The 27,574-nt window shown below is 40.7% G+C and overlaps 1 protein-coding gene across 4 annotated transcripts in view; it reads left to right on the top strand.

Annotated features, from left to right (window-relative positions):
• The window catches only part of KLF12 (KLF transcription factor 12), a 461,389-nt gene that overhangs the window by 69,136 nt on the left and 364,679 nt on the right, over nucleotides 1-27,574 (top strand). The window contains exon 2 of one of the 4 annotated variants that reach the window (XM_082365991.1): nucleotides 12,848-12,894. The exons of the other annotated variants lie outside the window; for them this stretch is intronic. The gene's annotated coding sequence lies outside the window, so the exon portion shown is untranslated. The remainder of the gene's footprint in view (nucleotides 1-12,847; nucleotides 12,895-27,574) is intronic. 4 annotated transcript variants of the gene reach the window in all.

Below are 27,574 nucleotides of genomic sequence, written 5' to 3'. Positions count from 1 at the left end.
GTTTCAATTACAGGTGAAGAAACTTGGACCCCAAAGTGTCCTCCTTACCTGAAATCTCGTAATCTAGGAAGTATTAATGGAAATTAGATGAATGAGTCTAATTGAGGGTTACTTTATGTTCAATATTAGACTTGCTATTTGGGTGGAAAATTAAGAAAAACTGTAATATGCTTATATTAAAGCTTTCCTGGCTATAATTTATTCTTTCTCTGGTACTTAGAAGGAACTTGAGGATCACGAAATTTGGTATAGTTTTTAAAAGCCAGGCTTGAAATCTAACTTCCCCGTTATTGCTGGGACCTTGGGCAAGTGACTTATATTTGAGGCCTCAGTTTCCTCATTTGTAAGATGAACTTAATAAAAGAACCTACCAAAAAGGATTGTTGTGACATTTTGAAAGAACAAATCTGAAATGCCTTAGTGTGTGGTGTCTGGTATGTAGAAAGAGCAAAATAAATCTGGCCTGTTCGGAAGATGACTAATAATGTTATTTTGTTCTACAATACCTCAAGGCCCTTGTTTGAGGGATTCATTTTCATTTCCATCTGAGTATTGGACCCCACGAGGGACCAAGGTCTACATTTGCCCTCACCCCCTGTATACTGGAAAATAATTTTCTTTCTGGTGGGCTGAAATGAATGCTCTATCAGTAATAAAGTTCAAGACATTAAAACCTGTGAATAGGGGTCAGTGAACATTTTGGAGTAGGTTGTAGGAACACCCCCAAGTTCACAATGGCAGGTTTCATTCACGGTCATCTTATATATTAAGATCTCGTCTTTTTTGCTTCCACTTCTTACTCTTGACTGTATATGGGTATGCATTTTTATATGTGATTTTTGCATATATTATTTAAATGATGATGGTAAAGTTATGAGAGAGATTTCTTTGTACCTATTCTATGGATGAGAAAACTGAGGCCCTGAGAAACTAGTGAAGAAATGGTTGCATTAACTCTGTTTCACTTTTTGTTTTTCTCTCCCCGTGTGTCTCCATCTCTCTCTTCATCCGATTCTTCTCCTCACCCTACATTCTTGGCTTCCTTCCTTTTCACCCTTCATCTTATTCTTCTCCCTTTGTATTTTATTTTATTTTGCCTCATTTTAGTTTTCTCTTGTTTTGTCTTTCCTCATTTCTCTTCTGTATGACAGAAACAACTTTTAAGAGTTGCTGTCTCTAGTGATTTTTGAATTTTATACCCATTTTTAAAGGAGAGAATACATTTTCTTTTAAAGCTGTTAAATTAAGTTGCACTTTGTGGCCAGCAGTTTAACTCGCCTCCCCTGCGTGTCCATGACTAGCTGACAGGAAAAGTAGTTTGTTATTCTTGTTTAAGAGATGGAGGCGACTCATAGATACATATCTTGAAAATTTTCTTTTTCATTGACAGCCAATTCTACTTATCCTAAGAGTGCTCTGGTTTTAAAAGGCATCATATAGTAGCTACCATTCTGATTGCTTTAAATCTGTCTTCTCAGAGTACAAAACCTGCTGTAACCTGTTCTTTGAGAGTCCAGTGAATTTAGTTGGACCCTTTTCAAAAGTGACGGGTGGAGGTCAGAGCTCCCTCCCGGGCTGTGGGGCTGGGCAGAGGCTAGGGACAGCTGGCCCTAGCCCTGTCTCTGTCTCACTGTCTCTAACTTGTATCCTGTTGCACTTTGTACCTCTTCACACAAGCACTCAACCCCTTGCCCTTGCTTTTTCCTTTTTATCCGAAGACCATGTAGAATTAGCTTTATGAAGATAAGGGAAACTGAAAAGTCAGACCTCCAGAAACAAAAAAAAAGCTTGGAATTGAATACTAGACCATATTTTAAAAGTTCCCTTGTCAGGATCCAACAACTTGTGCCTGGCCACCCATCATTCACCGTGACCCTCCTTCTCTCGTCCCTTAATGGCTCCCAGTAAGTTAAAAAAATAATTCTGAGCTCTTATGTTATGCAGAGCACTACACCTTTCCCTGACCCTGGTGCCCAGTTCTGAATCTCCTTTTGCTTATCTATAGAATCATTAACAATTTCTAACTCCAAATCTTTGCTTTCCCCTTTCTCTTAGAGGCCTCACAATGGAAGGGGAAGTAGGCAGATTTTTTCCCATTGAGTTGAATTTCATCCCCCTTCCCTCCCAAAGAAGGCAGACATGGCTTTTATTTTTCCAGTCCTCTTTTACATGTAGAATTAAAGCCAAAACAAATTATGTTAATCTTGGCTTTTTGGTTGAGTAGATTTTGGATGAGTTGAAGTTTACTGTAACTTTGAAAAACGTTTTTCAGTTTGACAGTATCGTCGGGTAACACAGTTTTCATTTTCACAGATTACTTTTCTGAGCCTATTTGCAGACCAAAGCATGACAAATACACAAATAAGTTTCACTTCTTTTCTCTGCATAGGAAACTCTTCATGTTAAGTAGGATTCTTATACACTCAGAGGGATATACTGCATAATTTTATACCTAGTGCCATATAAGTTGGATTTCTTATTCATCACACACCATATGCAGTGTTATTAATTTTTACTGTAAGTAGAATGACAAGTGAGCAATAAAAGCAGGGCTTAAAAAACTACCAACAAACATACAGGAAAAAAAAATCCCCTAACAGATGCTTCAGAAAGAAGTGACAGTCAGTGAAATTTGGGTTACATGTATGTTGCATAACTGATGCCCTGGTGTGTACCCTCAATGTGGTCCATGGTTTTCACTTCAAATCCTTGCTTGGGCTCCATTCTTTTCTCCATTTTCCCCTCCATCTCCCTCTTTTCCTTCCTCTCCCATACTTCCCACACCTCTTAACTCCTGTTAAAAACATCTTCTCTGGGTGGGAACCGCTTGCCCCTTTCCTCTTCCTTCCCACTCTTCAGGCAGGTGTTGCATTTGTCTCTATCCATGGTCCCAAGCATGCCCGTCATCTGTATCTATGGTCCCAAGCACGCCCATCATCTGTATCTATGGTCCCAAACATGCCCATCATCTGTATCTATGGTCCCAAGCACGCCCATCATCTGTATCTATGGTCCCAAGCACGCCCATCATCTGTATCTATGGTCCCAAGCATGCCCATCATCTGTATCTATGGTCCCAAGCACGCCCATCATCTGTATCTATGGTCCCAAGCACGCCCATCATCTGTATCTATGGTCCCAAGCATGCCCATCTTCCCTGCGGTGGGTTGAGAATAGCTTTTAAAGTGGTTGGGCCCCACTCACGCTCGATGCTTCCTGTCCCTGTGTCCTCTGCCTTCCTTGCCCATCTGTACAATCCCCTGTTGCTCTTGGGGTGGTGGTTTTGGCTACTGTTATTCATGCCTGCTTTGCCAACTGCACGTTGGACTCATTCCTGGGCCTTACCCTGCCGCCGTTTATCCTGGTCCTGGGCTTGGTGCTTTATAGCCCTTGCTTCCTGGCCGCCTGCTGCCTGGAGCAACTGTGTTTGGGGAAGATTTATGCTGTTGTTTTTCTTCTGTCACCATTGCTTATCCATACCCTCCTACGTTAAATGAAAACCCCTCTTTGGATGCATCTTGACTGTTTCATGCGCTGGGCCACAGCGGGCTCTGCCTGCAAAGAAGTTAAGACCTGCCCAAAGGCTGAGGGGCCTTGTAATATTACCATGGGAAGTAGGTTAAAGAATCTTGATTGTGCCTACAGTCTGTTTTCGAACTCTGGAGATGAGCATCATATGTGCACAGTGGTATAGAACCACACTTAACTGGGGCAGCAAGCCTTGTTGCTTTCTGTTACATCTTGTTAAGAACCAAGAAAGTAAAATTTACAAGGATCCTCAGATACTTTAATGGCAAAGTAAATGCCTTGCATTGATTTGTTATTGTGGCCCATTAGCACAAACATCATGTATGTTTTTCTTCTAATAAATTGCTTTGCAGCCAGGGTTTTGCTTTTTAAAGCCATTTAAGTGAATGGAATGGATTTGAGAAGTAGGAGTCTAAATTTCCAACTTGCTTGATGCTAAGACTGCAAAGCATTTTGGTGAGAGAGTAAGGGGCAGAATTTGACTTACTAAAACTTCCAGTTAACTTTTCTTTGGTAGTTTTCTTGACATGACTTTTCTGGTGATTTTTATTTTTTTTCTAATTTTTTATTTATTATTATTATTTTTAACATCTTTATTGGAGTATAATTGCTTTACAATGGTGTGTTAGTTTCTGCTGTATAACAAAGCGAATCAGCTATACGTATACATATATTCCCATATCCCCTCCCTCCTGTGTCTCCCTCCCACCCTCCTATCCCACCCCTCTTGGTGGACACAAAGCACCGAGCTTATCTCCCTGTCCTATGCAGCTGCTTCCTACTAGCTATCTATTTTACATTTGGTAGTGTATATATGTCCATGCCACTCTCTCACTTCGTCCCAGTTTACCCTTCCCCCCTCCCTGTGTCCTCAAGTCCATTCTCTATGTCTGCATCTTTATTCCTGTCCTGCCCCTAGGTTCATCAGAACCATTTTTTTTTTTTTTAGATTCCATATATATGTGTTAGCATGCAGTATTTGTTTTTCTCTTTCTGACTTACTTCACTCTGTATGACAGACTCTAGGTCCATCCACCTCACTACAAATAACTCAATTTCGTTCCTTTTTATGGCTGAGTAATATTCCATTGTATATATGTGCCACATCTTCTTTATCCATTCATCTGTCGATGGACACTTAGGTTGTTAACATGTCCTGGCTATTGTAAATAGAGCTGCAGTGAACATTACGGTGCATGTGTCTTTTTGAATTATGGTTTTCTCAGGGTATGTGCCCAGTAGTGGGATTGCTGGGTCATATGGTAGCTCTATTTTTAGTTTCTGAAGGAACCTCCATACTGTTCTCCATAGTGGCTGTATCAGTTTACATTCCCACCAACAGTGCAAGAGGGTTCCCTTTTCTCCACCCCCTCTCCAGCATTTATTGTTTGTAGATATTTTGATGATGGCTATTCTGACCGGTGTGAGGTGATACCTCATTGTAGTTTTGATTTGCATTTCTCTAATGATTAGTGATGTTGAGCATCCTTTCATGTGTTTGTTGGCAGTCTGTATATCTTCTTTGGAGAAATGTCCATTTAGGTCTTCTGCCCATTTTTGGATTGGGTTGTTTGTTTTTTTGATATTGAGCTGCATGAGCTACTTGTAAATTTTGGAGATTAATCCTTTGTCAGTTGCTTCATTTGCAAATATTTTCTCGCATTCTGAGGGTTGTCTTTTTGTCTTGTTTATGGTTTCCTTTGCTGTGCAAAAGCTTTTAAGTTCCATTAGGTCCCGTTTGTTTATTTTTGTTTTTATTTCCATTTCTCTAGGAGGTGGGTCAAAAAGGATCTTGCTGTGATTTATGTCATAGAGTGTTCTGCCTATGTTTTCCTCTGAGAGTTTTATAGTGTCTGGCCTTACATTTAGGTCTTTAATCCATTTTGAGTTTATTTTTGTGTATGGTGTTAGGAAGTGTTCTAATTTCATTCTTTTACCTGTAGCTCTCCAGTTTTCCCAGCATCTGGTGCTTTTTAAATATTTAGTAATGTCATCAGTGGTTGCTTTCCTGGGGCATGAGAAGTTTTGTTCACTGTTATCCATCTTGCTAGATGCTCTTGAGCAAGAAATTTAACTTCTCTTTCCCTGCCCGTAAGATTTTAATTATTATAATTTTTCCCCACTTTTTTTTTTATAGGGATGTCATGATGCTTTGGAGTAGAGGTCATGCGTAAATACAAAGTACAGTATAATGGATTTTTATTATTTTCTTTAAAGTCAATCTTTGCTCACTAATTTTTAATTAGGATAGTGATGCCTTGAAGATGTTTAAGCTCGTGAGTCATTTTTCTTAATAAGATAATAGGCATATTCCTTTTGCTTTTGTTTTTTTATTAAAAAATTTTTTACTTTCTATTGGCGTATAGTTGATTTACAGTGTTGTGTTAGTTTCAGGTGAACAGCAAAGTGATTCACTTATACGTATGCATATATCTATTCTTTTTTAGATTCTTTTCCCATATAGGTTACTAGAGTGTTGAGTAGAGTTTCCTGTGCTGTGCAGTAGGTCCTCGTGTATTCCTTTTGTTTTTACTTTGGGAAATGAGGAACAAGCAGTTCTGTCAAGAATGGGAAGTACTGTACAGTGTCCAGAAAATGAAAACCCCTGAGTTAATGTAGTCGGTAAAATACGTAGGCACACTATTATGTTCAGAACACCAAAAAATTACATGAACAGTGAGGCAGCGCAGCCGCGAGAATGGCCCTGGGCTCTGATCTTGAAGTTGTCTCTCATTAGCTCTGTGCTGCCGGGTAAGTCATGAGGTATTTTCTCATTTGCAAAATGAGTCATTTCAATTTGCCAACCCCAAAGTTCCCTTGTGTTCTGTCATCTTAAAACCAAGTATCCACTTCCCTGCCTTTCCCTGCTTGCTTCTCCCATCCGTGTCAGGTCTTGGACTTGGCCCCTCCAAGGGAGCTGATGCAGACCTCAGTGAGCTGAGTCTCTGTGGCACTAAAGTTGCTGATGAAAAAACTTCAGCTCCTGACAACAAGGCCCTCAACTTGTGTTTTTTTTTTTTTTTTTTTTTTTTTTGTATTCTGTATCATGTATAAATTATTTCTGGCTAAAGCGTCTAGAAGTGTAAATGATCGCTCTGAGTTAGTTGCTTTGACTTCTTTTTATGAATTGTCCTAGCTGTTTTGCCTAGCCTGGCGGTTGCAAGTCTTTGGAGTTAGGGATGGACTTTCTGTGTTTGGTTTTTAACCTCCTTGGGTCTAAGAATTTTGGTGCTGTGAGTTGTCTGAAATACATGTTGAAGATAGGAGCAGTTTTAAATTTAACATATCTTAATCCTATTTTATATGATGGAATACATGGAAAAGTTTACTGGGATTGGGATATCATATAAGAAATTATAAGTTAAATTACTTTTTTTTTTTTTTGGAAGTTTTGAATTTTATTTTAATTTTTTTATACAGCAGGTTCTTATTAGTTATCTATTTTATACATATTAGTGTATATATGCCAATCCCAATCTCCCAATTCATCACACCCCACCCCACCCCAGAACTAATAAGCCTTTAAATGTTCCTAAAAATACTCTGTAGTCACTAGTCCCACAAAATGAGTTTGTCTCCCGTTTTTCAGTGGAATCTCTAGTCCCCTTTACCCTTCTGAAGAGTCACAATGATATGCCAAAAGATTTTCTCCTTTTCCTCTACCTCATCTTCCTTCTTGACAATGTAATAATATAATTTTAAAGCAATCTTTTTAGCATTTTCTCATCCAAAGAGGTTCATGGAATAATTTAAGTTTTCACTCATTCATTCTATACTTATTGAACATCTGCAGTGTGTGAAGTCCAGTACCCACGTAGGGAAACTCCACTGTTTATAAAGCATTGTTGTGGCTGTTTTGAAGCCAGTGGGGGCAGTGTGTTGAATGGTGAACAGCTCTAGCCTCTGACTGCTTGGCTTTTCATCCTGCTCCACTGCTTGTGTGACTTTGGCCAGTCTTTACCTTCTCTCTATGCTGGTTTCCTCCTCTATGAAACAGGCATGTTAACTCTGTCTCACAGGGTTGCTGAGTGTTAAATGAATTCATACATGGAAAGGACTTAATATGGTGCCTGACACATGATAATCCTTATTGTTTATTATTATATTACTATCATTCATTAACAGTAGTAGTGGTACTGTTGAAAGTGGTAGGTGGTATTTCTTGCCATCATGATTCTTGCAGTTTCATGGGAAGTTGAGAATTCTATTATAAGGAATATGTATTAAGTATAAATTATGTTTGGAATACAGTTTTTCACCACAAATGGCAAATGACATTTTTCTCTATAAATATTATATTTAATAGAATTAGGTTAGATAATAACCTACTTTGATACATAGTTCATCCTTAATTATTTTAGATATTTCAGTTTATAATAGCAAGTATCTGAACATGCTCATTGTAAACATATGGACAAAAAAAAAATCTAGATAATAGAGTTTCCTGAAACAATGGCTTTCTGCTGATGAGGTGTAAGTTAATATGCATGTGCTTTAAAAATTATTGCTGGTATGTCTGTGGTGGATGGAGAGCACAGGGCAGCTGGGAAGACTGCAAAGATTTTAGAGGGAAAGCAGAGATGATGAGGAGAGGCCTAGCAGCTGAGGAGTGGAGTATTTTGGAAATTTGAGGAAGAAATGAGCAGATTATATGCAAGGGAGAGAACGCTAGTTGCCCTGCAGCTTTTCCTCTCAGCTGTGGTAATGAGAGAAAAGGACAGACACCAGGAAGGGTGACATTTTCTAGAAGGGATTATGTTTGATTCTTCTTGATTCTTTTCTCATGGCTGTGGGTGGCCTACTCACGTCCAAGGGACACTGCCTTTAAAATTTAGGGAACTGAAATATAATGGAAACTTGCTTCGGGGAAAGAATTCTCCCATTTGAATTGTGTGTGCTGTGATCCAGGCCAAGATGATGGGGTGTGACGTTGGGCGGGGTAGGTAGCCTGCTTCCTTGGCTATTCATGTGACACTCAGCTTTGATAAATGGACCCTTTGTGATTTCCTTTCCATGGAGTGTCAGAAAACTTATTTTCAGTAGAAGTAGTCTTCTCAAGGGGGGGGACTAGTAGAAAACTTACAAAAATCACAACAGTTGATTCAAAACTGTAATTCTCAGAATTATCTACTGGGCAGCAAGTGGGTACCACGAGACTGTGTGTCTATGGCACTGTATCCCAGAGATCGGCACACTGTATACCACATTTGTGATGCCACATAAGGGCCACTTTAAATTTGGACCGTCTTCCAGTTTCTGGGCTTAAAAGCAACCTGACATTTATAGAAAATTTTCTAGTTTAATTCTCACAGTTACTCTAAGAAGAAATTACAGTATCTTCCTTTTTTATGCATAAGGAAAATGAGGCATAGAAGGTAAAATATTTATTTTAGGCCATATACCTAGAAGATTTGGGAGCCGGACTTGAAATCCATGTCTTCTGATTCTAAATCCTCTTTTTCTTTTGTACTTGACACCACTTATATTTCTCTCTACTTCATCCCAATTCTGTCCGTCTTTCTGTCTTTGGGGGTGGGGTTTAGTGTTGAGCAGTGATGGCGTTTTTTAAAAAAATTATTTATTTATTTTTGTCTGTGTTGGGTCTTCGTTTCTGTGCGAGGGCTTTCTCCAGTTGCGGCAAGTGGGGACCACTCTTCATCGCGGTGCGCGGGCCTCTCACTGTCGCAGCCTCTCTTGTTGCGGAGCACAGGCTCCAGACGCGCAGGCTCAGCAATTGTGGCTCACGGGCTTAGTTGCTCCGCGGCATGTGGGATCTTCCCAGACCAGGGCTCGAACCCGTGTCCCCTGCATTGGCAGGCAGATTCTCAACCACTGCGCCACCAGGGAAGCCCCAGTGATGGTGTTTTTGATCCTCTGCTGTACACAGTTGAGTCCATCGTGCTTTACCTCCCTTATTGACACCTGGAAGGCTCCTCTCCTGTTTCAGTCATTTCACTTCCTTTGTCTTTGACCCCCTCTCGCACTCCTCTTCCCCTGGTCACGCCCTGCTCCTCACTACCAGCCAAGCACACATTCCGATGTGGCGTATGTCCCTAGATGTGCAGGAGCCCTTGCAGCGTTGTCAGTGGTGTTTGTGAGTGTGTGTGGTTGATCTTCATACATGGTTCTATGTTATAAAACTCATTTCTCTTTTTTACGGTTCTCACCCAACACTGTATTTTTAAGTTATATCTAATTTGCTATCAGTTCTTACTTCTGCATAGTATTCTGTAACGTTCACCTACTATATTTTACTTCTCCATTCCCTAGTGTATACCTCCATGCCTTCAACTCCCATTACTACAGTGTTGCCTTCAGCGTTTCCAAACATGTGTCTTTAAGACGAGTGATCAGATAGGGCTTAAACATACTTAATTTCACTAATTACTGCCATATTTTTATTTTATTTTTTCCATAATGGCTCTGCGAGTTTAAACATGCACCAGCTGTGTGTCAAATTTTCCCTTGTTCCAAATCACTGCAAAAACTTGATATTATTCTCCTTTCTCATTCTACACCATTCTGATATGAAGTAATAGGTTGTTGTTCTGATGTGTATTTCCTTGATTTCTAGTGAGTTTTAACCTCTCTCCTACTCTCCTTGACTCATTGTACTATCCTTTGCCTTTTTATGGAAACTCATGCTCATTAACTCTTCTTGGACTGTTGAAATATCGTTCTCACTGGCGCCTCTGCCTCTCATTCCCCAGTGCCCCTTGCTCGGCACTGCCCGATTCATCCCCCTAAATGTGCCACATGGATCCTCTACCCCAGATCTCTTTCTTTTTTTTTTTTTTTTTTTAATTTTTATTTATTTATTTATTTTTAATTTATGGCTATGTTGGCTCTTCGTTTCTGTGCGAGGGCTTTCTCCAGCTGTGGCAAGTGGGGGCCACTCTTCATCGCTGTGCGCGGGCCTCTCACCATCGCGGCCTCTCCCGTTGCGGAGCACAGGCTCCAGACACGCAGGCTCAGTAATTGTGGCTCACGGGCCCAGCCGCTCCGCGGCATGTGGGATCCTCCCAGACCAGGGCTCGAACCCGTGTTCCCCGCACTAGCAGGCAGATTCTCAACCACTGCGCCACCAGGGAAGCCCTACCCCAGATCTCTTAATGGCTTTACATCCTCTGTGTATGAGGTCAGCTCTTCTTCTGTGAATTGCCCGCCCCCATCTGGCCTCACCACCACAGTGTGATTGGTCCATGGTGTTTTCTTAGTCTTGGCTCCTACAGCCCCCCATGACCCCTGACACATGGTAGGGTCTCCTCACTGTGCGTTACTCCACGCGGAACGCCCTCCCACATCTGTCTGGGATCTTCATTTTGTTTCTTAGTTTTCATTAAAATTTTGTTTGCACATAGCTTAAACAGTCAGATTGACCAACACAGCTGGGTAAGAAGCAGCAGCAAGTCTTTGCTTGTTTTCTTCACCCTGTCTTTCTGTCCTCTGAGGAACTACTCTCTTTGTTTCCCTTAGTGTTAGCCCTTACCTGCCGACTTCCCAGTGTGTAATACAGGATTGAGCCCTTTTCCTCTCCACACCCCCCTGCCTGCCCCCACCAAACCCACAGCTTTGCAGTCTCTCCAGTGTAGTTGTGTCAGCTTTGGTACAATCCATATTAAGTATTTACGTAATTAAACCTTTAGACACTACTCAAAGCTGTGCAGTACCCAGCGTTTACTCTTCCTTTCTTATAAATTTTGTCTGATTTTTGGTTTGTTTACTGAGTTTTGAATATTCTTACCGTTGCTCCAATCCCCGAGTTGTCTGATTCTCCTCTCTGTGCGTTTAGATTCCTGGGGTGTTGTGTCAGATCCTTCTTCTTGGGGCCTGTAGTGCTGCCCTGCCTCGTGCACAGCTCGGGTCCTGGGGCCCCATAGTTGTCTGTTCTTTCCTCTCTCTTGAGCCCTCTATTCCCTTATCTCATGGTTCCTCCTCCTTTGTTTACCTCCTTCTTTGCTGTGCATCTCCTCCTTCCTGAGAAGGGTCCTTGTAGGAGATGTAAATTTTTGACATCTAACATACCTTTACTTTTATATTTCATGGACAGTGTAGTTGGGTCTGGAATCCAGGGTTGGACATGATTTTCCTTTGGGATTTTGAAGGCATTCCTCCACTCCAGCTTCTGTTTGGATGCCGTCATGATTCCCAGTACTTTCGTTGATGACCTTTCCTCCTCCCGCCCCCCTTGCTTTTTCTCTCTCTCTGGAGTCTTGGAGAAGTGTCTTCCTGTTGCAAGGGTTCTGAATTTCTCAATGATGTGCCTTTGTGTGATCGGTTTTCATCAAATTTTGCAGGTTCTATCATTTGCAGCTGGTTTTATAGTTCTGTCAACTTTTCAACCCTTGTTTTAGGGAAATTTCTTTTTTCAAATGCAGAAATCCCTTGTTGTCCAATTTGATTCATTTACTGAGTTCAGATAGCAAGCAACCAGATCGGAACGTGTCAGAGGATCCAGGAATAGTGTTTCCTCCAGAGAGTACTACCTCAAAATTTATTTTCATCATCTATTCAGTTCAGGCAACAAGAGTTTGGGGAGCAGGAGGGTTGTGTTTGTTTGATGCTGTCCTCATCTCCATTTTCTGTTTTCTCTTTAACTCCCATATTCCCACATTGAACATCCTGGACTTCAGTTCCAATTTTCTTCAATTCCTGTTACTGTTTTGCTCCTCTTTTGTGTTTTGTTCTGCTTTCTGAAAGAGCGTGTCATCATCATCTTCCCATCTTTTTATTTCATTTTTCTACTGTCACATTTTTAATTTCTAAAAATCACTTGTTCTTATAGCAATCCTTTGTTAATGACGTCCTCTTGTTTTTTGAATGCATTTATAATCTCTGTAATCTCTGGCTGGAGCACTCAACAGCTTCCTGGAAGCTCTGTACTGGAATGTGGGCTTCTCAGCAGAGTCACCTCACTGGGCTACTACTTGTGGAGCCCCTGATGGCAGGAGATATCTGTAGGCTTGATTCTAGGACCAATCAGGTTCTCAGAGAAAGAGCTTCCAGACTCCTGCCTACAGGTATAGGCCAGGCAAGCTATTTGCAGCCTGACTGGGAAGAAAACTGGGCATGACACCTCAGCAGTCTGCTCCCCCCTCACTCTGTTCTCCGTATGATTCCCTCACTCACACGGTGTCCCCGGACTTCCAGTAGAAGCCCCATGTTTTCCTCTATCCGAGAGTAAACCACTGGTCTTCTAGGATTGGGGAGGGCGGTCATCTGTGTTCAATAAGGTAGGGCATCCGGAGATCTAAATAATTCTTAGAGGGATTGTCAGCCGATTTCCCTTGATACAGCTAAATTTTACCCCCTTTTCTAGAGTCGAGTGGAGCTGACAGCCTCCCAGATCCTGGAAGGTTTTGTCGGGTAAGTGAGATTGCGTCTCAGTTTTCCTCACAATTGGCTTAGCTTCTTTCAGCTTTCTAGGGTCTGCTAAATCATTTACCTTTCTTCCATCTGCTTTTTGCCTTTCCAAAAAATTTTTTTTTGCCATGATTGACTCATCTCACATCCTATGCCAAAAGAAAAATCTATTACCTCTCATTTTATTTGAGTAGAGGAGAGAGTGAAAGTCAATGTGTATGATCAATCTGCTCTTTCTTAATCCAAAAGTCATATTCTTGTTGGCCACTTTTGTTTCCCTTTCTGTCAGTCATGTATCCATATGTTTTAGCAGATTTTTCTGTTGAGCTTCTTGTCTTTTTCTTTGTAGAATTTCTTTATATATTGTAGTTTTAATTCCTTATTGAATTTGTATCCTTATGTTAACCACTTGGGCCACACGATAAAGCTCCACTCTCAAAATTTTGATTTTCTAAAATGTGAAATTAGATGTTCATATTGCTGGATTCTAAGTGTGTGTCATTGTTGTGTGGGATACCCAAAATGTAAGTACTGCGGTGATTTAATGCCTTAAAGTTTCTTGCTCTTAAATTACAGTCATTGAAAGAACGCCTATTACGTAGTACATGATTTGTATAAGTTGCCTCGGTTGGAAGTTGTAGACACCCAGATTGGCAGGGGCTGATTGTCCCCAAATCTCTGTTCTTTCCTTCTTCTATGACAATAGAATTTTTAGTTGTGTGCATGACTGCCCAGGAGAAAGGTGACTGACATTTTCTAGCCTCTAAATGTGGCCGAGTAGGTTCCAGCCCGTAAGAACTTCCTGTAAGTGGCTGCTACGGACCCACCTGTGAAGTCACCTAGTGCATTCCCTTTCCCTCACATCTTCCTCCCTTCTTCCTTTCTGTGTGTGGCATGTGACGCAATGGCAGGAGGTCTGGCTGTCGGATTAAACTCAGAGGGGGTCAGGCTCTAGGAATGGTGGTGCCGTGAGCTGGAATGTGCATGGTTCTGTAAGACTTGGGGGAGCAGAACTTCCATACCAGCCCTTGACCCTGCATTCTGAATGCGAGAGATAGAAACTGCGGTCGTGTCTAAGCCACTGTCCTTTTAAGTTTGCTGACACTTGCAGCTAAACCCAATCTTAACTGATACACCACCTCAAGCTTGCTTAACCAAAAACAGGTTTATGGCTTATTGGCTTATGGAATGGGTCCATCCAAGAGGTGAAGCTGTTTTTAAGTCCTGCCCCATGCAGCAGTTTAAATTATGTCGTTAGTACTCACTTTCTCTGTTCACTTCTCAGGTTTGTCGCTTCTGCTTGCTTTATTCTCAGCCTGTTCAAGTGTGATAGCTGAATGGCTGCTGGTCGCCTCTCTCATAAAGACATTTATATTCTCAGAGAAACAGCAAGCACTTCTTCTGATAACTTAACAGTTGTCCCTGTCACCTGTTCCCTAAACCAATCAGAGGTGACCAGGGGGAGAATGCTCAGATCAGTTAGGCCAGGGTCACGTGCCCATTCCTGGGCTCCAGGCGGAGGGACAGCCGTACCCAAACACACGGACTAAGCAGAATTTCTCTAGGATGAAGCAGGGCTGGTTCCGAGAAGATGCTGGGAAGATAAATATTACATATGTCTAGCTGCGTTATGTATAATTAAGCTTCATAGTGCTGTGATTTAAAAAAATATGTAGGTTAATTTCTTGCATTTTCTGTTTTTCAGTAGTCCTTTCCAAACAATGCAGTGAATGTTAAAATGAATGATTTTATTCATTAGGCAAATCGATGACAGTAAAGAAATAAAAAATGAAATGAATGATGTAGTAAGGAAGTACAAAGTATTCTTTGCCCATATGGAATACAGTAGTAAGATGATCAGATGAAAATATGTGTGGTAAAACAAATCATAATAATGTTTTCTAAATAGAGGTCATTTCTATTAGTGATAATTAAGCATTCCTTATTAGGGTGGTTACAGTATATCTGAGCAGACTGCCTTAACTGTAGTCAAGAAACAACCTTATATGATTCAATTCCAGTTTGTAATCTTTGCAAGTAACTCTTCTTTTTCTCCTGTGAGCCTCTCGAAAGGCCCCACGCAGTGCCACAGCTGACTCCAGTTTCTTTTTATCAGGTGGAAAAAACAAATCTCTAAGAGCCCCTCAAAATGAAACGGAATATGTTGTTTCTTTTGGAAAACAAATGGAAAAGTATAATTTTTAAAACATGTTTTAAGACTACAGGTGTTGTAGCTTGTGAACAAACTAAATACTTCTATAAACTTTTTTTTATGGCTTTATTGAGGTATGATACACATAAAAAAACTGCATGTATTTAATGTATATAATACGATGAGTTTGAACATCTGTGTACACTCATAATACCGTTGTCATAATCAAGGTAGTAAACATATCCATCGCCTCCCAAGAGTTTTTGTCTCTTCGCTTATTTTTTTAATGGTTAAGAACACTTAAAATGAGATGTACCCTCTTAACATATTTTTTTTTTTCTTTTTCTTTTTGGCTGTGTTGGGTCTTCGTTGCTGTGTGCGGGCTTTCTCTAGTTGCGGCAAGCGGGGGCTACTCTTTGTTGCGGTGTGCGGGCTTCTCATTGCGGTGGCTTCTCTTGTTGCGGAGCACAGGCTCTAGGCGCACGGGCTCAGTAGTTGTGGCTCGCAGGCTCAGTAGTTGTGGCGCATGGGCTTAGTTGCTCTGTGGCATGTGGGATCTTCCCGGACCAGGGATTGAACCTGGGTCCCCTGCATTGGCAGTTGGATTTTTAACCACTGCGCCACCAGGGAAGTCCCTTAACATATTTTTAAGTGCACAGCACGATGTTGTTAACTATAGGTACTCTGTTGCACATCAGATCTCTAGAACTTGCTCATCTTGTATTACTGTAACTTTATATCCATTGAACAATAACTCCCCTTCCATACACTTTAAAAAAACTCAGCCTTGCGTAGAAGGTTAGTCAGGCATTTTAAAAAATAAACTTTATTTTTTGAAAAACTTTAGATTTACAGAAAAAAATGTGATGATAGTACAGAGAGTTCTTGTATACCCACGCCCAGTTTCCCCTGTTACACTTTACATTTCTATGGTATGTTTATTACAATTAGTGAATCAATATGGGTACGTTATTATAAGTTCATACCTGATTCCCATCTTTTCAGTTTTTATCCACTGTCCTTTTCCTGTTCTAGGATCCCATCCAGCTCCCCATGCTACATTTTGGGGTCATGCGTCTTTGGCCTCTCGCGGCTGTGGCAGTTTGTGAGACATTCCTCATATTTGATGACCTTAACAGTTTGCGGAGTACTGGTCAAATATTTTGTAGAGTGAGTCTCAATTGGTATTTGTCTGATGTCCTTCTCATGGTTAGTCTGGGGTTGTACCTCTTTAAGAGGAGGATCACAGAGCTAAAGTGCCATTGTCATGACATGAGATCAACAGTATATGCTGTCAGAATGATTTATCACTGTTGATGCTGACCTTGGTTACCTGGCTGAGATAGGGTTGGTCAGGTTTCTCCACTGTAAAGTTATCCTCTTTCCTTCTCTCCTTATGGTTACTCCTTGGAAGGAAGTCGCCCTGTGTTCCCTACACTTGAAGAGTGGGGAGTTGTGCACTTCCTCCTTGATGGAGAAGTGTACGCAAAGATTATTTGGACTTCTTCAACTCATGAGATTTGTCTGTTATCCCTTATTTATCTGTCTATCGTTTGTCTATTTGTCTATTTTTATCTATCTATCTAAACACATATTAATATAGACTCATGGTTATTTTATACTTTTGGGTTATAATCTAATACTACTTAATTTTGTTACTCAGATTGTTCTAGCGTTGGCATTGGGGACTCTTTTAGTTGGTCCTTGTATCCCTTTGACAAACCCCCTTATTGTGTTTTTGTGTGGTTTGTTTGTTTGTTTGTTTTAGCCGTGCCACACAGCTTGTGGGACCTTAAGTTCCCTTACCAGGGATTGAACCCGGGCCCTCTGCAGTGAAAGCGTGGAGTCCTAACCACTGGACGGCCAGGGAATTCCCTGTTCTTTTTTTCTTTTTTTTTTTTCTCTTGTCTTTTCTTCCCTTTACCCTTGCCTTTCCCTCTCCCTCCTCTTCTTCCTTACTTTCTGTCACTACAGATGCTACATACTCATTTTATATAGCTCCTGCCTCAGTCCTAGAATCAGCCATTTCTCCAAGGAGACCTGGTTCCTGTTATTAGAGAATGGTACTAGAAACCAAGATCTGGATACACGCTGTGCTTGTTGCTGCTGGGGCGTTTTTATTATCCCATTTTACAGATGTAGAGTTGGAGATCCCAAATAAAAATGGTGGCAGTGGAAGAGGGTAGAAGTAGTTGTGGTCACATTGTGGAATAAGAGGCCTTGTTTCTAGGTGGTTTTTCTTCCATTCCTCTGCAGTTGGGAACTAATAGGTTTTTCTCTCTCACTGATGTTTTTGTGAGGTGGTTTATTTTCCTGGGCCCTCTCGTGAGTCATTTATCTAAGGGCAAAGTGTAAGAGGGTTTTTATTAATGTTCTTACTGGAGGAGTTATTCAGTTATTGACCACATCATTTTTTTTTTTTTTTTTTTTTTGCAGTTTGCCAAAAAGGTATAAAATGAAATATGATCTGCTCAAGAGTGTTGTTTATTGTTTCTGACAATAAGACTAGAATCCTTACAGGATTATTGGGAAACATGGAACCCTTTAGGAGTGTTTAATGGATATAATGCTCTCTCACTCTCTTCTTTCAACCTAAACAGCAGTTGCTCTGAGGACTTGCTTAATGTATTATAACTAGATCCATAGCCCAATTTTTACATTTCTGTCTTTATTGAAAACATAAACATTATCTGGAGTAGAGAAATGCAAACCTTCCTCAAGGAACTCTTAACTTAGAGAAAAATTTAAGCCCACTTAGTCTGTCTTTGTACAGCACGTACTACTTTTGTCCCTTTTCGTTAATTAATTAATCAGTGCTCTTTAGAAATGGGAGAGTGGTAGCTTTAACTGGTTGTCCTGGCCAAGGACCAGGATACTTCTGTAATCTGGATTTACTGTATTTTAGTAAAATATCAAGAAACACTGAAGCCATTATGAAGGCAGAGAGTGTACACAGAGTCATGCACACACAGAGTTTCATTTCCATTTTTCCATGAGGCCTTCTGTGTGTCTGTTAGGAAGTTGGAGTGAGTTCTTTTGTCTCAGTTTCCTTACTGCTGTGTTAGCCCGGACAGAATGGCCCTCCATCAGGCCACAATGAATTATCTTGTCCTTGTCCTCCTTCCCCATACCCATATTTAGTCATCACTAAACATATTCTATTCATTCTGTTCTTTTGAAGCATGTGAATGCATTAATTTTTGATGTTTGAAATGGTTTAATTTGTCAAAGGGTGAGGTACTTAATTTTATTTTCCTTCTGGCCATTAGGGGACTAATTAGAAGAGCTTGAGCAGTGCTAGACCCCCATTTCATGCAACCTTTCAAGTTTACAGACTTAATGAAAAAATAATATTTCACGAAGGGAATCTCAGTTTAACCTTGTGGAGAGGCTTTTCAGTCAATTAGTCAGACATTGCTTATCATGCATGGAATCTTATTTATACCTTTCTTCTTCTTTTTTCTTTTTTTTTTTTTGTATTTGGATGATCTTGAGAAAGATCCTGATGAGTCTTTGCTGCTTTCTTGACACTCTGATTCCTATTTTACTCAGTTTCTCCCTACTTCGTTGTGTCTCCTGGGATGTCTGGGTACTAGAAAATCCCTGCCCATAGAGAGCATTGTGCTGTCTCGGTTTTAATTTGTGCCTCAGTTAATGCTTTTCTCATGTTCATTTAAATGCTTTATGAGTTTCTGTTCTCTGAAGCATAGATCTTAACTGTTTGATTGAATGACACGTTGCAAATATTTAATGCTTCATATTTATGAGGTCCTTCTGAATTATTTTATTACCCTTTTGGACATACTTATCAGGTCTTACTTAATTGATGTTAAGACTTGGCAATCCATTAAGGCTTCTTCAGTCAATTCAAACTCAGGCTGTAACTAGGATTCCTGTAGCCCTAACTCCTGCAGTGTTCAACATAGCTGAATCAAAACAGAGATCCTGTTCTGGGTTTGCTTCTTTTTTTAGCAGTCTTTAGGACCCTCTGACCTTTTGATATCATTGTTACAGTAAAAAGCATGGGATATTGCCTGGCCCGGGGAGACACTACCAGGTCAGATCCATTTTCAGGATTGGGTCCTTATGCTGTTAATTGCACTTGAGATCTTATGTATTAAGAATCAGCCAGTAGATAATCTCATTCTAAATATTTAAGTAAATTATTAATAAATTATATACATTCCAGAAAATAGCAGTAGCAAACACTTATATACTGTAGCACTTATTTAGCATATACATGTTTTATATGAAGGAGGTACTATGTCATAATCTTTATTTTGCAGATGATGAAATTATGGCACAGGTAATTTATATACTTTGAATGCATTCACACAATAACAAGGCAAGATTGGACCAAGGCATTCTGACTCCAGAGACTGCTATAAAAACTTGACTGTCCTGCCCTGAGGTCTGCCCCCTCCTTGGGGGTGGGGGCAGGTGGGGAGGGAGAGAAAGAGGGGGAGAGAGAGAGAGAGAGGGTGTGTGTGTGTGTGTGTGTGTGTAATTCAGAGGTCTGGGGGAATTTTATTGCCATATCTTTGATGTTGGATTCCTTTTTCATGAAGTTGAGCCGTGGGTGTTGGTGATTTTGATAATGAGTTTTAGGAAATCGCAGTTCCTGAGATCACTGGAACTGCTGGAGTTCCTGCCACCCCACTCATCAACATTTTAGCCCCATTTACACAATGCTTGCATTTGAGAAGAAGCCAGCATTTTAACACGAATGGTCAAGGTCAGTTCCATTTGATAAATATTTATCAGTCATCTCCTGTGCACAGTGTTCACAGGATACGTCCTTGCACTGGGTGGGACAAGGCAAGCCTTACCCCTACAGAAAATACGTCCATAATAAATACTCAGGTGAGTAACTGCATTGCAAGGCATATGAATGGTACAAGGTATCGTGAGGGTTCAGAGATGGTAAAGAATTAGGACATAATTTCTTTGAGGAAGTGGCTTTCGAGCTAAGTTGTGAGAAGGGACTTTTGTCAGAGATATTTGAGGTGGAGGGAACCCAGTGATCAGTGGTGTTCAGGAGGAAGGGTGTGCGCGAGTAGTCGCGTGTGGTTGTTGGGTCACATGTGTACGAGGTGGGGAATAATTCTGTGGTTTGGGGTCGTAATGTGAATTTTATTTAATGTGTACGAGGTGGGGAATAAGTCTGTGGTTTGGGGTCATAATGTGAATTTTATTTAATGTGTACGAGGTGGGGAATAATTCTGTGGTTTGGGGTCATAATGTGAATTTTATTTAATGTGTACGAGGTGGGGAATAATTCTGTGGTTTGGGGTCATAATGTGAATTTCATTTAACGCCACTCTGGATGATTGTTGTGGCAGTGAGAATGGAAGAGAAGGGATCAATTTGAGAGTCATTCTCAGGACCCATAGGACTTGACAACTAATAGAATGGAAAAGATCTGGGTGGAGGAAGGGGGGTTCAGGATGGTGTCAAGCTTTTAAGTCAAGCAGGCCTGAGAGGGTGGATGGAGATAGAAGAGCTGGTTTTCATTTTAGCCTGCTTGCTGAGGCAAGGATTATTTCGATAGTCGGTATAAACATTTTTTGATCACCTCAGCTGTTGAAAACCTGGGTCATACGACCTAATATTGTTTAAAGGGAGAGGGGACAGCTCCGTAAAGGAATTGTGGAGAAAATACCTCTTCCTGACAACAGCTTTGTTGTGTAGCGCATTCACTGTTTCTGAATGAGGTATTCTAAGAGTCTCTTGTTCGATCTTAAGTGGCTTGAAAATAAGGGAGAGACGCTGTAGGCATACTGACGTCGGCACTGAGTTTATAGTACTGGAGTCCACTTCATTCCTGAGACTGTTCTTGGCTTGATGGAGGCTCCAGAGGTCTAGAGGTCTCTGGAATCCTGTGTGCCAGTCTAGGATGTTCAGTGCAGCCACTTGGAGCATCCGTGTTTTTTCAGGAGTGGTGGGCGGTATGCACACACAGCCCTGGGTCTCACGCACAGGCTACGGAGAACATACCTTCCTCTCTTCCTTGTAGATGCTCTCCGTGATGGCACGAATCCTGTCTGCTTTGGATGGCTGTTGCATTTTGGCACTTGGTTCCATGTCGGATACATGATAGAATCAGAAAAATGCAAGTGAAGAGATATGAGTTGTTCCCATAGTCTGTGGCAGATTAAGTTTTCAAGCATGGTATTCTGATGGCCCTTCATTAGGGAAAGTGTGAGCTAAGGAACCTATATGTCTGACTTACCATTTGTGTATTTCAGTATGTGATACCTGTGGTTGAATTATTTCAACCAGAATATCTGTTTAACACTATACTCAATTTTGACATTCATGAGTTTTTTTCCCGCCTGCAAGAGTGTCTTGGTTTTTATTGGCCCACTATACTTATGAATATATTTTTGATCAGCTGATAAGGGTCCACAAAACAAAGATAAATAACCCTTTCTGGATTCTTATCGAGGTTGCATTGAATTGATAATGACATGTTTTTGGAGAGAAATGACATCTTCAAAATAAAAAAATATTTTCAGTCTCATAACTTGGTATCTTTAATCATTTATTTAGGTCTATTTAATGTCTTGTGATAATTTTTTTTAGATAAGAAGTATTTTATTTAATGGAAACAGTAAAAATTCTGTAACATAGTAAGTCTTATTAATTTTGCCTGCATATCATTTTTTCTAGTTTTATTGAGATATAATTGACATACATCACTGTGTAAGTTCCTGTACAGCATAATGGTCTGACTTTACATATATTGTGAAATGATTACTGCTGTAAGTTTCGTTAGCATCCATCAACTCATGGATACAATAGAAAGAAATAGCAAAAAGAAGAGAGAAGAAGAAAGTTTTTTTCCTTGTGATGAGAACTCTTAGGGTTTGGTCTTCTGAGTTTGGTTATTTTTTTTTTTTAATTAGTATTAATTAATTAATTAATTAATTTTTGGCTGTGTTGGGTCTTCGTTTCTGTGCGAAGGCTTTCTCTAGTTGCGGCGAGCGGGCGCCGCTCTTCATCATGGTGCGCGGGCCTCTCACTATCGCGGCCTCTCTTGTTGCAGAGCACAGGTTCCAGACGCGCAGGCTCAGTAGTCGTGGCTCACGGGCCCAGTTGCTCCATGGCATGTGGGATCTTCCCAGACCAGGGCTCGAACCCGCGTCCCCTGCATTGGCAGGCGGATTCTCAACCACTGCGCCACCAGGGAAGCCCCTGAGTTTGGTTTTTGAACAAGCCGTACTGCGTACTTTATACAGTGACTGTAAGATACTGTTTTATATTGATTTTTCGGACGATAGGTCATGTGTGAAAGTTTCGGGGCAGTGCAGGTGGTGCGGTGTGTAAGTCAGGAGTTTTGTGTAGTCAGCATTTGCCATCTTTGCTTCTGCCTGCTTGAGTCCAGTGATCATCCAAGCTGAGGCTAGAGAGATTGGTAGAATTTCCATCTTTCTCTTAATTGTGTTCAGTTTTTGAAAGCTAATATTGGTCCTTTATTATTTTCTCCTATTTCCAAAAGTAAGATTTTTTGTAGTAAATCTTTAATAAGGCCAAAGCACAATAATGGCATTATTTCTTTATTTAAAATTTTTTTACAGAATTATGTTTTCTTGTGTAGCGTTTTCCAGATACAATATCAGAAGTATGAGGGAACCCAAGGATTTGATTAGGCCAACTTATGAGAGGGACTGATAAAGTTAAGGTACTAACATATTGTTAATGGAAAATCAGAATCAGGGAGGAAGTACCTCTTAAATAAAAGATCATATTGATTTAAAGTGAAATTATTTGCTTTTACAAAACTTTTCCAGGAAAGCACATAACACGCAAAGTGAATCCATAGCTGCGTTTTAAAGAATAGCAACTTCTATTCCAAGTTAATATTCTTTCTTTATCACCCCTCAGTTTTACATGTTTTAAACTAAGCTGTAAATTTAATTTGAATAATTTTAACATTTCCAAAGACATATCTCAAAAAAGCAATTTAAAGGAAACATTGACATTTTGAAGTCAAACAAAACCCCCTTTCTTATGAAAGCAGTCAGCTTATTTTAACTGAACATTTATTTGCTCTTAAGATAGAAATACCTTTAGCAGCAACTTGTCTCCAGGGTTGAGATTTTTTAATGATGTGAACCTTACGTTAATATGACCATTTTATTCTGGTCGTACGTAGTCATTTATTTTGTGAATGGAGTGGTGATTGGCAAATACATTTGCTTTCATGTAAAGCTTGACTATGACACGTACCAATTGCAGACCCTTACTTGATCTCTGCGTGTAGAGTACCGTTGTACCTTCTCTTCCCTCCATACCTTGCTTTCCTGGTGGATGACCAGGCTGTGAGTTTCTCAAGATCAAAGGTGATATCATTTCTGTGTCGATAGCCCCAGCATGTGCAACAGTGCCAGGCAATAGTATGTGCTTAATAAATGTGCATTGAAAGACTATGACTAAATGCATGTCTGTATGTATAGCAAACAGTGTTTGCTACTAACAGGTTTTCTTTCTGAGAAATTTATTTTTAAATAATGATAGGTTCATAGGAATTCTCCCGGGTCTTGTACAAAGCAGATCTTGTATCCCTTTACCCAGTTTCCCTCGGTGGTAACGTTTTGCCTGACTGTAGTACAAAATCAAAACCAAGACATCGGTCCAATCTGCAAAGCTTGTTCAGATTTCGCTAGTTTTACATGCAGTCATTTGTGTGTGCTTGTGTGTATAGTTCTGTGCAGTTTTGTCACATGTGTAGATTTATTTAACTGCTATCACAGGCACAAGGCTTCCTTGTGCTACCCTTTTATTGTTCACCTCCCCACCCCCATGCAACAGGTTTTTAATAGTGCTGACTCTGCTTTGCAATCACGTATGCATTGACTATGGCACGTACAAGAATTACGTTTCTGTTCAAGAAAAGGGAGCAGCAGTGGTAGCATTCGTGATTGTTCCCCGGTCTGTAGGTCACCTCTCACCCACGAACAGTTTACATCTTTCCTATTTTAAAGAAACATTACCTTCAAGTTGGCTTCCCCAAAGTTAGGAATCATCAACATTATCATCACGGGAGTCTACTCCCATTTGTTGCAATTTAGAGACCGCGTGGTATATTCATTATCCAGAAAATGCGTGAGGTTGCAAAACATAAATCGAATGCTAAAAATGGAGATCCACAGTGTTAATGAGTTAGATATTGACAAGTGAATCTTAGGAAATGATCTTGAGGGCGAAAAACTGATGCAGGCTCATGTGCCCTGAATGGGTGTGTCCAGTGGGTTTTAATTGGTGTGACCACGGATTCCTTGTGCATGATGGAGGCTGTAAGGTTGGATGCATGCAGTAGGCTTAGTGGGTCTAAATGTGCGACTTTCTGTGTTGAAAGGGAATCTGTCCCTTGGGGTGAATATAGCAGGCTGGGTCGCAGATATGACCACCCATGTTTATATAAGTACGGAGGAAACTTTTGGTGTAGAAGGGAAAAAACAGATGCTTGTGGACGTTTTTCCTTTAGGAAGTAGTTTGAAATTTTGAAAATGAATCTCTTTTACTCTCATATCCTAAAGATACTTTTGTATCTCGTGTCTGGGTATGAGAGAGAAGGCAGTGTTTCTCCTCCTTCCCTCGCCTGCTTATTCTCTCGCATTTCATTATGCTGGAAGGCAAAGTGGTGGAAGTGGCTTGGGAGTTTCATCACTGGCAGTGAAAGGACCCTCCGCGGCTGACTCTGCTTCTTGCCTTTCTTCCTTCTCCAGCCTCTCCCTGGAGCACCTGCTGGGCCAGGAGCTATTGTGAAAGACCTGTTTTGTAAAGAAAAGCCTCCAGGTGACACTCCCCAGATCTGGGATCAGAAAAGTACTGCCACCTCCTCAGGGTGAAAAACCTGCAACCTGTCTTGGGCACACTGAGCCCCTGTTGGGCGTGGAATGTGGGTTTGGGCGTGTACTCTGAGCGGATCTGGGAGACTGAAGGTGGGTGTGGGGATACCACGTCCGGGTTAGTGTTTGGCTAAGCCTTTAAAAATAGCTTGTTTTTCGTCTTTTTGGAGTATAACCTCCCTGTTCCAGTGTATTAACCATCCATTTTAAATTCTTACACGAGGTGCTGTGGGAAGTTTAAAAGAAAGCCTTTATCTTTGAGGAGCTAACAGTCTCTTCAGAGGATTTATCTACTAGTTGGGAGAAAAAAGAGATTTACGAGGAATGCAAAATAATAGGCCACGGACTATTTTAAGTTCTGAGAGAATACATTGGTAACCTGATGGAAGTGGTCTGGGTGCAATCTGTGAAGACTTAGAGAAGGGGCGTTTCCAGACAGTTCATAAGGAGTGGATGACTGCTGGGCATTGACGAAGGGGGCCCTTGGAGAGGAAGGGGGCCCTCGGAGAGGCAGGGGGCGGGGATGCGGCTAATATGTGCACTGGTGTGGAGGTGAGCAGGTGTCCTGGGTTCAGGTCCTGCCACTTGCTGGACTTGTTAATTCAAGTTGAGTTCCTTCGCTGACTATAACATCCCTGCCGTCGACTGAAAAAAAAAAAATATGCACAACCTAAAAGTTAAGACTTATATTTTGTTTGGTGGACAAAACTGAGGACCTGACCCCAGGATACAGCATCTCAGATAACTCTGAGGGACTGCTCCAGGAGGCAAGGAGGGGAGCCAGGGTGTATAGGAGTTTTTGCAGCAGAGACCAGATAGTCGGAACATCAAAAGATTACTGTTAATTAAAGAAAACCAGCCGTCTCAAGTTAAAGAATTTAGCATTTTTCTATGTATGAGAAGATGCAAGAGCCTGGGCTCACTGAAGTCATTCCTTTGCTATGCACCTCAGCTGTCTGTCACCAGTATCCTGTACTTTCTCATCCTGAGTCCCCTGAGGGTGGGTGCATCGTCAGGGGTGGCTGCAGCATTTGACTGCTAGGTGGCGGGCATCCTGTTTCTATCCTGAGTTCTCTCAAGGCTCACTGTTGTTGGGGACACTGTATGTGATGGCTTGATGGCTGCAACATCCTTTGTTTATTGATATGGCAGGCAGTATTTTTCATTCATACTGTCCTAAAGTTGTGAATACTAAATAATGTTTACAAAAAAGCTGTCAGTCTTAGAAATCAAAGGTTTTTTATTTCTTTTGTATACGCTTTAAAACTGCAGAGCGTTGGAAAGTACACTGGTATTTACCTATATTTAAGAGCATGAAATGGTACTGAAATAACCCAATTCAGCAGATCACTTTAGGATGAAATATGTTTTCCCCTTTCAACCCATCAGGAATGAATTTTTAGAATGATTAAGCTCCTCTTCAGCTTTTCTAAATATGTGTGAGGGAAAGATGGATTACTTCCGAAGAAGGACTGTGGAAGGACAGCTTTTTTGTTTGGCTTCAGTCTGACTTTATATTTTTCCTAGAAAAACAAATGCCAACAAACAAGACAAAAAGCTATATGGAACTAAAGCTAAAGGAACTTCCCTTCCTCCCTTGAGGACCTGTTTATATGCCAGCTACTGCAGTGGGGGTCAAAAATCCTCATCATCTCTGCCATGATTCAAGTCATCAAATTAATAAAAATAAATGTTATCATTTCCAACCGACCTCTACTGTAGGATAGAGGGAAGAATCCTGAGTGCTTTATAACAGGCACCTGTGAGGCCGCTCTCCCTGAGGAAGTAATTTGAGTACAGATGTGAAGTAAGCTGTGGGATCAACAAGCCTGGAAAGCAGAACAGAGGTATATGGATTGAGATAAAAATTAATTGCTAAAAATATGAAGCCACTGTATATGACTTGCCTTTTTATAATATTCTGCTCCGGAAGCTTAGATAAAGCCGCTTCTATATCATCCTTAATACAGTGGTTTGGCTAAGCATTATGCTTTGTCCAACCTGAGATATTTTCAGAAATAATTCTCTAAGATTTCAAATACATCTTCCTAATACTTTGCTTCATAAAACTGAGTCAGAGTAACGTATAAAAGGTACTAAAGTAAGATTTAGATGAATACTTTTATAAATCTGTATGGGTGAAGAATTTCTAAAGGATGACACTGAATCCAGAAATCATAAATTGGAAATAGATGGGTATATTTGACTCAAAAAATTAAACACATCTTTATAATAAAAATTTGGTGAATTGAAATGACAGATTAAAATGTGGGAAAAAAACTATCTGAGATATATATAGCAGTGAAAATTCATATTTTTAAGGGAAGAAATCTCTTAACCAGCATAAGGCAACTGCCCCAGTATAAAGGTGGGAAAAGATTTGAACCAGGGATTTTACAGAAGAAGACATACACATGACCAGTGAACTGATGAATTCATGGTTAGTCTCATCGATAGTCCAAGAAGTTCAAATTAGAACCATTTTTTTCTGCTGTCACATTGGGTAAGATTAAAAAGATGACCATACCGGGATTTCCCTGGTGGTTGGTCCAGTGGCTAAGACTCCATGCTCCCAGTGCAGGGGTCCTGGGTTTGATCCCTGGTCAGGGAACTAGATCCCACATGCTGCAACTAAGAGTTCGCATGCTGCAACTAAGACCCGGTGCAGCCAAATAAA

Source organism: Balaenoptera borealis (genome assembly GCF_965194805.1).
Source record: "Balaenoptera borealis genome assembly, chromosome: 18".
Taxonomy (NCBI): Eukaryota; Metazoa; Chordata; class Mammalia; order Artiodactyla; family Balaenopteridae; genus Balaenoptera; species Balaenoptera borealis.
The sequence above is the reverse complement of the archived record's forward strand: the minus strand, read 5'-3'. Positions and strand labels throughout refer to the sequence as shown.